Source organism: Thalassophryne amazonica, chromosome 15, assembly GCF_902500255.1.
Source record: "Thalassophryne amazonica chromosome 15, fThaAma1.1, whole genome shotgun sequence".
NCBI lineage: Eukaryota > Metazoa > Chordata > Actinopteri > Batrachoidiformes > Batrachoididae > Thalassophryne > Thalassophryne amazonica.
The window spans coordinates 34688860-34697662 of record NC_047117.1 but is presented as its reverse complement, the minus strand read 5'-3'; the positions used below and the strand labels follow the sequence as shown (position 1 = coordinate 34697662).

At 41.2% G+C, this 8803-nt stretch overlaps 1 long non-coding RNA gene across 1 annotated transcript; it reads left to right on the top strand.

Moving 5' to 3' along the window:
- Positions 1 to 483: 483 nt before the first annotated feature.
- LOC117526818 lies at positions 484 to 6802 on the top strand. Its single transcript, XR_004565360.1, has 3 exons — positions 484 to 526; positions 3410 to 3421; positions 6695 to 6802. It is a non-coding gene; the product is annotated as an uncharacterized LOC117526818 (long non-coding RNA).
- The last annotated feature ends 2001 nt before the right edge of the window (positions 6803 to 8803 follow it).

Genomic DNA, 8803 nt, shown 5'->3' with positions numbered 1-8803 from the left:
TCCATCCTTTTTGCAAAATCAACTACCATCTGTCCTTCCCCATTCCTATCCTTGATACCATATCTACCCATTACTTCCTCATCACCTCTGTTCCCTTCACCAACATGCCCATTGAAGTCTGCTCCTATCACCACTCTTTCATGCTTGGGCACACTCTCCACCACCTCATCTAACACACTCCAGAAATCTTCTTTCTCCTTCATCTCACAACCTACATGTGGGGCATATGCACTGATGATATTCATCATCACCCCTTCAATTTCCAACTTCACACTCATCACCCTGTCAGACACTCGCTTAACCTCCAACACAATTTTAACATACTCTTCCTTTAAAATGACCCCAACACCATTTCTCTTCCTGTCCTCACCATGGTACAACAACTTGTACCCACCGCCGATGCTCCTGCTCTTACTTCCCTTCCACTTGGATTGCAGCAGATCTGGACACGAAATACATGTGTAATGCCAGCCCTTACTTGGAAAAAGATCCCACTCATCCCACGGGAGAGAGGCTGTCAGAGAATGTTGATTTTTTAACATCCACACAGATGCTGAGAATGACAGCCTCAACACTGCATTTAATCTATTATTAGACTCAATTGGCTTTGCTCAAAATGTAAATGAGTCCACCCACCACTTTAATCATATCTTAGATCTTGTTCTGACTTATGGTATGGAAATTGAAGACTTAACAGTATTCCCTGAAAACTCCTTTCTGTCTGATCATTTCTTAATAACATTTACATTTACTCTGATAGACGACCCAGCAGTGGGGAATAAGTTTCATTACACTAGAAGTCTTTCAGAAAGTGCTGTAACTAGGTTTAAGGATATGATTCCTTCTTTATGTTCTCTAATGCCATATACCAACACAGTGCAGAGTAGCTACCTAAACTCTGTAAGTGAGATAGAGTATCTCGTCAATAGTTTTACATCCTCATTGAAGACAACTTTGGATGCTGTACTGGTGGTTGGCTCTCACTGCGGTATTGTATCACTTCCTGTTCCGGAGCACAGCGGTGTTTTTCTGTATCTGTTAGCTGTTTAATCTGCGCAGTTAGATTGATCTAGTTATCTAGATTACGATTTGTTTCCCAGTGTAATCTTTACGTGCCTTAACTAAAGCACTCCTTCTGCTGAATCACCTCTAAATTATTTACACATTATTCACTTTGTGTGTTTTTAGGAATCCGCTAGCTTAGCGTAGCTACTAGCTCTTAGCCGATTTAGCATGGCGGCTTCTCCTGTCTCTCCCGCACTTTTCTGCTCTGGGTGTGAAATGTTTAGTTATTCCTCGGCCTCCTTTAGCAGTAATGGTACTTGTAATAAGTGTAGCTTATTCGTAGCTTTGGAAGCCAGGCTGGGCGAATTGGAGACTCGGCTCCGCACCGTGGAAAATTCTACAGCTAGCAAGGCCCCTGTAGTCGGTGCGGACCAAGGTAGCTTAGGCCGCCGTTAGTTCCCCCCCTGGCAGATCCCGAGCAGCCGGGAAAGCAGGCCGACTGGGTGACTGTGAGGAGGAAGCGTAGCCCTAAACAGAAGCCCCGTGTACACCGCCAACCCGTTCACATCTCTAACCGTTTTTCCCCACTCGACGACACACCCGCCGAGATCAAACTCTGGTTATTGGCGACTCTGTTTTGAGAAATGTGAAGTTAGCGACACCAGCAACCATAGTCAATTGTCTTCCGGGGGCCAGAGCAGGGCGACATTGAAGGAAATTTGAAACTGCTGGCTAAGGCTAAGCGTAAATTTGGTAAGATTGTAATTCACGTCGGCAGTAATGACACCCGGTTACGCCAATCGGAGGTCACTAAAATTAACATTAAATCGGTGTGTAACTTTGCAAAAACAATGTCGGACTCTGTAGTTTTCTCTGGGCCCCTCCCCAATCGGACCGGGAGTGACATGTTTAGCCGCATGTTCTCCTTGAATTGCTGGCTGTCTGAGTGGTGTCCAAAAAATGAGGTGGGCTTCATAGATAATTGGCAAAGCTTCTGGGGAAAACCTGGTCTTGTTAGGAGAGACGGCATCCATCCCACTTTGGATGGAGCAGCTCTCATTTCTAGAAATCTGGCCAATTTTCTTAAATCCTCCAAACCGTGACTATCCAGGGTTGGGACCAGGAAGCAGAGTTGTAGTCTTACACACCTCTCTGCAGCTTCTCTCCCCCTGCCATCCCCTCATTACCCCATCCCTGTAGAGACGGTGCCTGCTCCCAGACTACCAATAACCAGCAAAAATCTATTTAAGCATAAAATTCAAAAAGAAAAAATAATATAGCACCTTCAACTGCACCACAGACTAAAACAGTTAAATGTGGTCTATTAAACATTAGGTCTCTCTCTTCTAAGTCCCTGTTAGTAAATGATAATAATTGATCAACATATTGATTTATTCTGCCTAACAGAAACCTGGTTACAGCAGGATGAATATGTTAGTTTAAATGAGTCAACACCCCCGAGTCACACTAACTGTCAGAATGCTCGTAGCACGGGCCGGGGTGGAGGATTAGCAGCAATCTTCCATTCCAGCTTATTAATTAATCCAAAACCCAGACAGAGCTTTAATTCATTTGAAAGCTTGTCTCTTAGTCTTGTCCATCCAAATTGGAAGTCCCAAAAACCAGTTTTATTTGTTATTATCTATCGTCCACCTGGTCGTTACTGTGAGTTTCTCTGTGATTTTCAGACCTTTTGTCTGACTTAGTGCTTAGCTCAGATAAGATAATTATAGTGGGCGATTTTAACATCCACACAGATGCTGAGAATGACAGCCTCAACACTGCATTTAATCTATTATTAGACTCTATTGGCTTTGCTCAAAAAGTAAATGAGTCCACCCACCACTTTAATCATATCTTAGATCTTGTTCTGACTTATGGTATGGAAATAGAAGACTTAACAGTATTCCCTGAAAACTCCCTTCTGTCTGAATCATTTCTTAATAACATTTACATTTACTCTGATGGACTACCCAGCAGTGGGGAATAAGTTCATTACACTAGAAGTCTTTCAGAAAGCGCTGTAACTAGGTTTAAGGATATGATTCCTTCTTTATGTTCTCTAATGCCATATACCAACACAGTGCAGAGTAGCTACCTAAACTCTGTAAGGGAGATAGAGTATCTCGTCAATATTTTACATCCTCATTGAAGACAACTTTGGATGCTGTAGCTCCTCTGAAAAAGAGAGCTTTAAATCAGAAGTGTCTGACTCCGTGGTATAACTCACAAACTCGTAGCTTAAAGCAGATAACCCGTAAGTTGGAGAGGAAATGGCGTCTCACTTTTTTGCATTTACGCAATATCTCTAAAATCAGAAAGGTCTTGTCTCAGAGTGATGCTGAAAAACTAATTCATGCATTTATTTCCTCTAGGCTGGACTATTGTAATTCATTATTATCAGGTTGTCCTAAAAGTTCCCTAAAAAGCCTTCAGTTAATTCAAAATGCTGCAGCTAGAGTACTCACGGGGACTAGAAGGAGAGAGCATATCTCACCCATATTGGCCTCTCTTCATTGGCTTCCTGTTAATTCTAGAATAGAATTTAAAATTCTTCTTCTTACTTATAAGGTTTTGAATAATCAGGTCCCGTCTTATCTTAGGGACCTCGTAGTACCATATCACCCCAATAGAGCGCTTCGCTCTCAGACTGCAGGCTTACTTGTAGTTCCTAGGGTTTGTAAGAGTAGAATGGGAGGCAGAGCCTTCAGCTTTCAGGCTCCTCTCCTGTGGAACCTGCTCCCAATTCAGATCAGGGAGACAGACACCCTCTCTACTTTTAAGATTAGGCTTAAACTTTCCTTTTTGCTAAAGCTTATAGTTAGGGCTGGATCAGGTGACCCTGAACCATCCCTTAGTTATGCTGCTATAGACGTAGACTGCTGGGGTGTTCCCATGATGCACTGTTTCTTTCTCTTTTTGCTCTGTATGCACCACTCTGCATTTAATCATTAGTGATTGATCTCTGCTCCCCTCCACAGCATGTCTTTTTCCTTGGTTCTCTCCCTCAGCCCCAACCAGTCCCAGCAGAAGACTGCCCTCCCTGAGCCTGGTTCTGCTGGAGGTTTCTTCCTGTTAAAAGGGAGTTTTTCCTTCCCACTGTAGCCAAGTGCTTGCTCACAGGGGGTCGTTTTGACCGTTGGGGTTTTACATAATTATTGTATGGCCTTGCCTTACAATATAAAGCGCCTTGGGCAACTGTTTGTTGTGATTTGGCGCTATATAAAAAAATTGATTGATTGATTGATTGTAGCTCCTCTGAAAAAGAGAGCTTTAAATCAGAAGTGCCTGACTCCGTGGTATAACTCACAAACTCGCAGCTTAAAGCAGATAACCCGTAAGTTGGAGAGGAAATGGCATCTCACTAATTTAGAAGATCTTCACTTAGCCTGGAAAAAGAGTCTGTTGCTCTATAAAAAAAGCCCTCCGTAAAGCTAGGACATCTTTCTACTCATCACTAATTGAAGAAAATAAGAACAACCCCAGGTTTCTTTTCAGCACTGTAGCCAGGCTGACAAAGAGTCAGAGCTCTATTGAGCCGAGTATTCCTTTAACTTTAACTAGTAATGACTTCATGACTTTCTTTGCTAATAAAATTTTAACTATTAGAGAAAAAATTACTCATAACCATCCCAAAGACGTGTCGTTATCATTGGCTGCTTTCAGTGATGCTGGTATTTGGTTAGACTCTTTCTCTCCGATTGTTCTGTCTGAGTTATTTTCATTAGTTACTTCCTCCAAACCATCAACATGTCTATTAGACCCCATTCCTACCAGGCTGCTCAAGGAAGCCCTACCATTAATTAATGCTTCAATCTTAAATATGATCAATCTATCTTTATTAGTTCGCTATGTACCACAGGCTTTTAAGGTGGCAGTAATTAAACCATTACTTAAAAGCCATCACTTGACCCAGCTATCTTAGCTAATTATAGGCCAATCTCCAACCTTCCTTTTCTCTCAAAAATTCTTGAAAGGGTAGTTGTAAAACAGCTAACTGATCATCTGCAGAGGAATGGTCTATTTGAAGAGTTTCAGTCAGGTTTTAGAATTCATCATAGTACAGAAACAGCATTAGTGAAGGTTACAAATGATCTTCTTATGGCCTCAGACAGTGGACTCATCTCTGTGCTTGTTCTGTTAGATCTCAGTGCTACTTTTGATACTGTTGACCATAAAATTTTATTACAGAGATTAGAGCATGCCATAGGTATTAAAGGCACTGCGCTGCGGTGGGTTTGAATAATATTTATCTAATAGATTACAATTTGTTCATGTAAATGGGGAATCTTCTTCACAGACTAAGGTTAATTATGGAGTTCCACAAGGTTCTTTGCTAGGACCAATTTTATTCACTTTATACATGTTTCCCTTAGGCAGTATTATTAGACGGCATTGCTTAAATTTTCATTGTTACGCAGATGATACCCAGCTTTATCTATCCATGAAGCCAGAGGACACACACCAATTAGCTAAACTGCAGGATTGTCTTACAGACATAAAGACATGGATGACCTCTAATTTCCTGCTTTTAAACTCAGATAAAACTGAAGTTATTGTACTTGGCCCCACAAATCTTAGAAACATGTGTCTAACCAGATCCTTACTCTGGATGGCATTACCCTGACCTCTAGTAATACTGTGAGAAATCTTGGAGTCATTTTTGATCAGGATATGTCATTCAATGTGCATATTAAACAAATATGTAGGACTGCTTTTTTGCATTTGCGCAATATCTCTAAAATTAGAAAGGTCTTGTCTCAGAGTGATGCTGAAAAACTAATTCATGCATTTATTTCCTCTAGGCTGGACTATTGTAATTCATTATTATCAGGTTGTCCTAAAAGTTCCCTGAAAAGCCTTCAGTTAATTCAAAATGCTGCAGCTAGAGTGCTAACAGGGACTAGAAGGAGAGAGCATATCTCACCCATATTGGCCTCTCTTCATTGGCTTCCTGTTAATTCTAGAATAGAATTTAAAATTCTTCTTCTTACTTATAAGGTTTTGAATAATCAGGTCCCGTCTTATCTTAGGGACCTCATAGTACCATATCACTCCAATAGAGCGCTTCGCTCTCAGACTGCAGGCTTACTTGTAGTTCCTAGGGTTTGTAAGAGTAGAATGGGAGGCAGAGCCTTCAGCTTTCAGGCTCCTCTCCTCTGGAACCAGCTCCCAATTCAGATCAGGGAGACAGACACCCTCTCTACTTTTAAGATTAGGCTTAAAACTTTCCTTTTTGCTAAAGCTTATAGTTAGGGCTGGATCAGGTGACCCTGAACCATCCCTTAGTTATGCTGCTATAGACTTAGACTGCTGGGGGGTTCCCATGATGCACTGAGTGTTTATTTATCTTTTTCTCTGTATGCACCACTCTGCATTTAATCATTAGTGATTGATCTCTGCTCCCCTCCACAGCATGTCTTTTTCCTGGTTCTCTCTCTCAGCCCCAACCAGTCCCAGCAGAAGACTGCCCCTCCCTGAGCCTGGTTCTGCTGGAGGTTTCTTCCTGTTAAAAGGGAGTTTTTCCTTCTCACTGTTGCCAAGTGCTTGTTCACAGGGGGTCGTTTTGACCGTTGGGGTTTTTCCGTAATTATTGTATGGCCTTGCCTTACAATATAAAGCGCCTTGGGGCAACTGTTTGTTGTGATTTGGCGCTATATAAATAAAATTGATTTGATTTGATTTGAAGTTGATGGAACCATTTATTGACCAGGGAAGGACTGTAACTATGGACATTTTCTTAACCCCTCTGTCTTTGGCTAACAGGCTTCTTCAATGAAAAACAACTGTGCTTGGCACCATCAGCAAAAATCATCAAGAGCTACCAGCAACTGTCAAGGAAACCTCAGGCCGCCAGTTGTACACAACACAGGTGTTCACATCTGGAAGTGCCTTGCTGATGGTGTACTCAACAAAAAAAGAAATCTGTCTTCTGAGCACCATGCATCAGAAAGTGGATATTGTGGACACCCAAAAACAAAAACTGAACACTGTTGCTGATTACAACCATTTCAAATGCGGTGTTGATATCATGGATCAGAAATTACGCAACTACTCCATGCATGCAGAAACACGGAGATGGTCCATGGCTGTTTTGCAACCTGATGACATGGCTGCCACAATGCACGTTTCATACACAGAATATACAGGATCAAAACAAAGTCAGCAATTGTTCATGCTGGCGCTCGCCGAGGACATGGCTGTGAAAACTCATCAAATCCGCAAAATTCTGCAGGTTTCAACATGGGGAGGAGGCGGGGATGTTAGTGTTTTACTCTGTAATTGTGATCGTCACTGAGTTTTTAAAATACTATCGCAAAGTGTTCTTTTTCACGACATTGTGCAAGTTTTATAAGACCGCGGCGGTCCGCAGACACTGATATGTGTGTTACAGATACAAATTAGTGTCCTCGAATCCGCGGAGTTTCGAGGAGAAAAAAGCCTGGTTGTTGCGACAGTTGTCGTAAAGCGGGAGTGGTTGGTTGCTACGGCAATGCTGTGTGACTCCTGCACGAACCTTAAGCTAAACATAGCATGTGGACATCACAAACCTTTAGAGCTCTAAAGTTTTTAAAAGAAGAATTGTCCAACACATTTGTGTCATGGAAAGACATTGGACAGAGAGAAGATGGCGGGAAAGATGGTCTGATAAGGACAAGAATCCGTGGAATTGTCGCTGGCTTCATGAACACAGATGATAGATAAAAGAAACAGGAAAGGTGAACTGTGGCATCAGGAAACAGTAAGAATTTTTCTCTCTCTGGAAAATAAACATTGTGCTGTTCAAACAGGATAAGACAAGATTATGTGACTTTTTTCATTCATCTAGACTTTCTTTCATTGGAATAAAAGATTGGACTTTGAATGGATTTACATGAATTTACACATGAATATGTGGCTTTTTTACTATAAGGTATGTTATTGATATTTATCACAATTTTCAAAATATTCTCCAAGCTTTAGCTGTGGTTTTTGAAATGCTTTAAACAGTCTTTTCAGTCTTCATGAATTTCATGTAGTTAAACTGTTCTGAGTTAATGCATAATTTGCTTTACAATTAAAAGGAAAATCATTCCAAGTCCTACTTCCATGTCATATTCTGTTATTTCAACATGATCATTGACCGTTCAAATGAAAGGTTGAATACAGGGTCATTTAAATATGCACTAATTTTGAGATTTTTTGTTCCAGGAGATGCTGAAAATGTATCATTAGATAAAAAATTAATTTGGTTTTTGGGATCCCACAGAGCCCAAGACCCCGGCTCCTGGGGGCCTATGTCCCCCAGACCCCCTGAAAATTTTCCTCAGACTTCACAATTTTCATTTCACAGCCCTGCGAGGAACTTCAGAACAGACATTTGCAGGAAAAGGCAGTAGGGGCAGAGTGCAAACAGCAGCATTGTGAGATGAGAGTTTCTCAGAAGAAAAGACACAGTGCCAGGTGCGCATTCTCTGCAATAACAACAGAAGCACTGAACATTGTGTGCACTGTCGAAAATATGTGGCAAATATAGGAAAGACGCACCTTGGAAATGTGGAAACTGCTAGTTATGACAACTGTATGCTACATTTGTGTGCTTTGTATAGTCTTTGTATAGTAACAAGCCTTTTCTTTGGTAGAAATGAAATTTTGTTTTCTTCCTGACGTTATACATTCTGTTGCTTGTTATTGCAACATGAAATGTTTTTGTTGTTGTTGTTGTTGGGGGAGCAGTGCTAATCCCAGTTCTATGACATTGTGAGCTTAGTACAGTAAACTGTCATTGTAATTGGTATTTAGCCTACAACCAAATTAC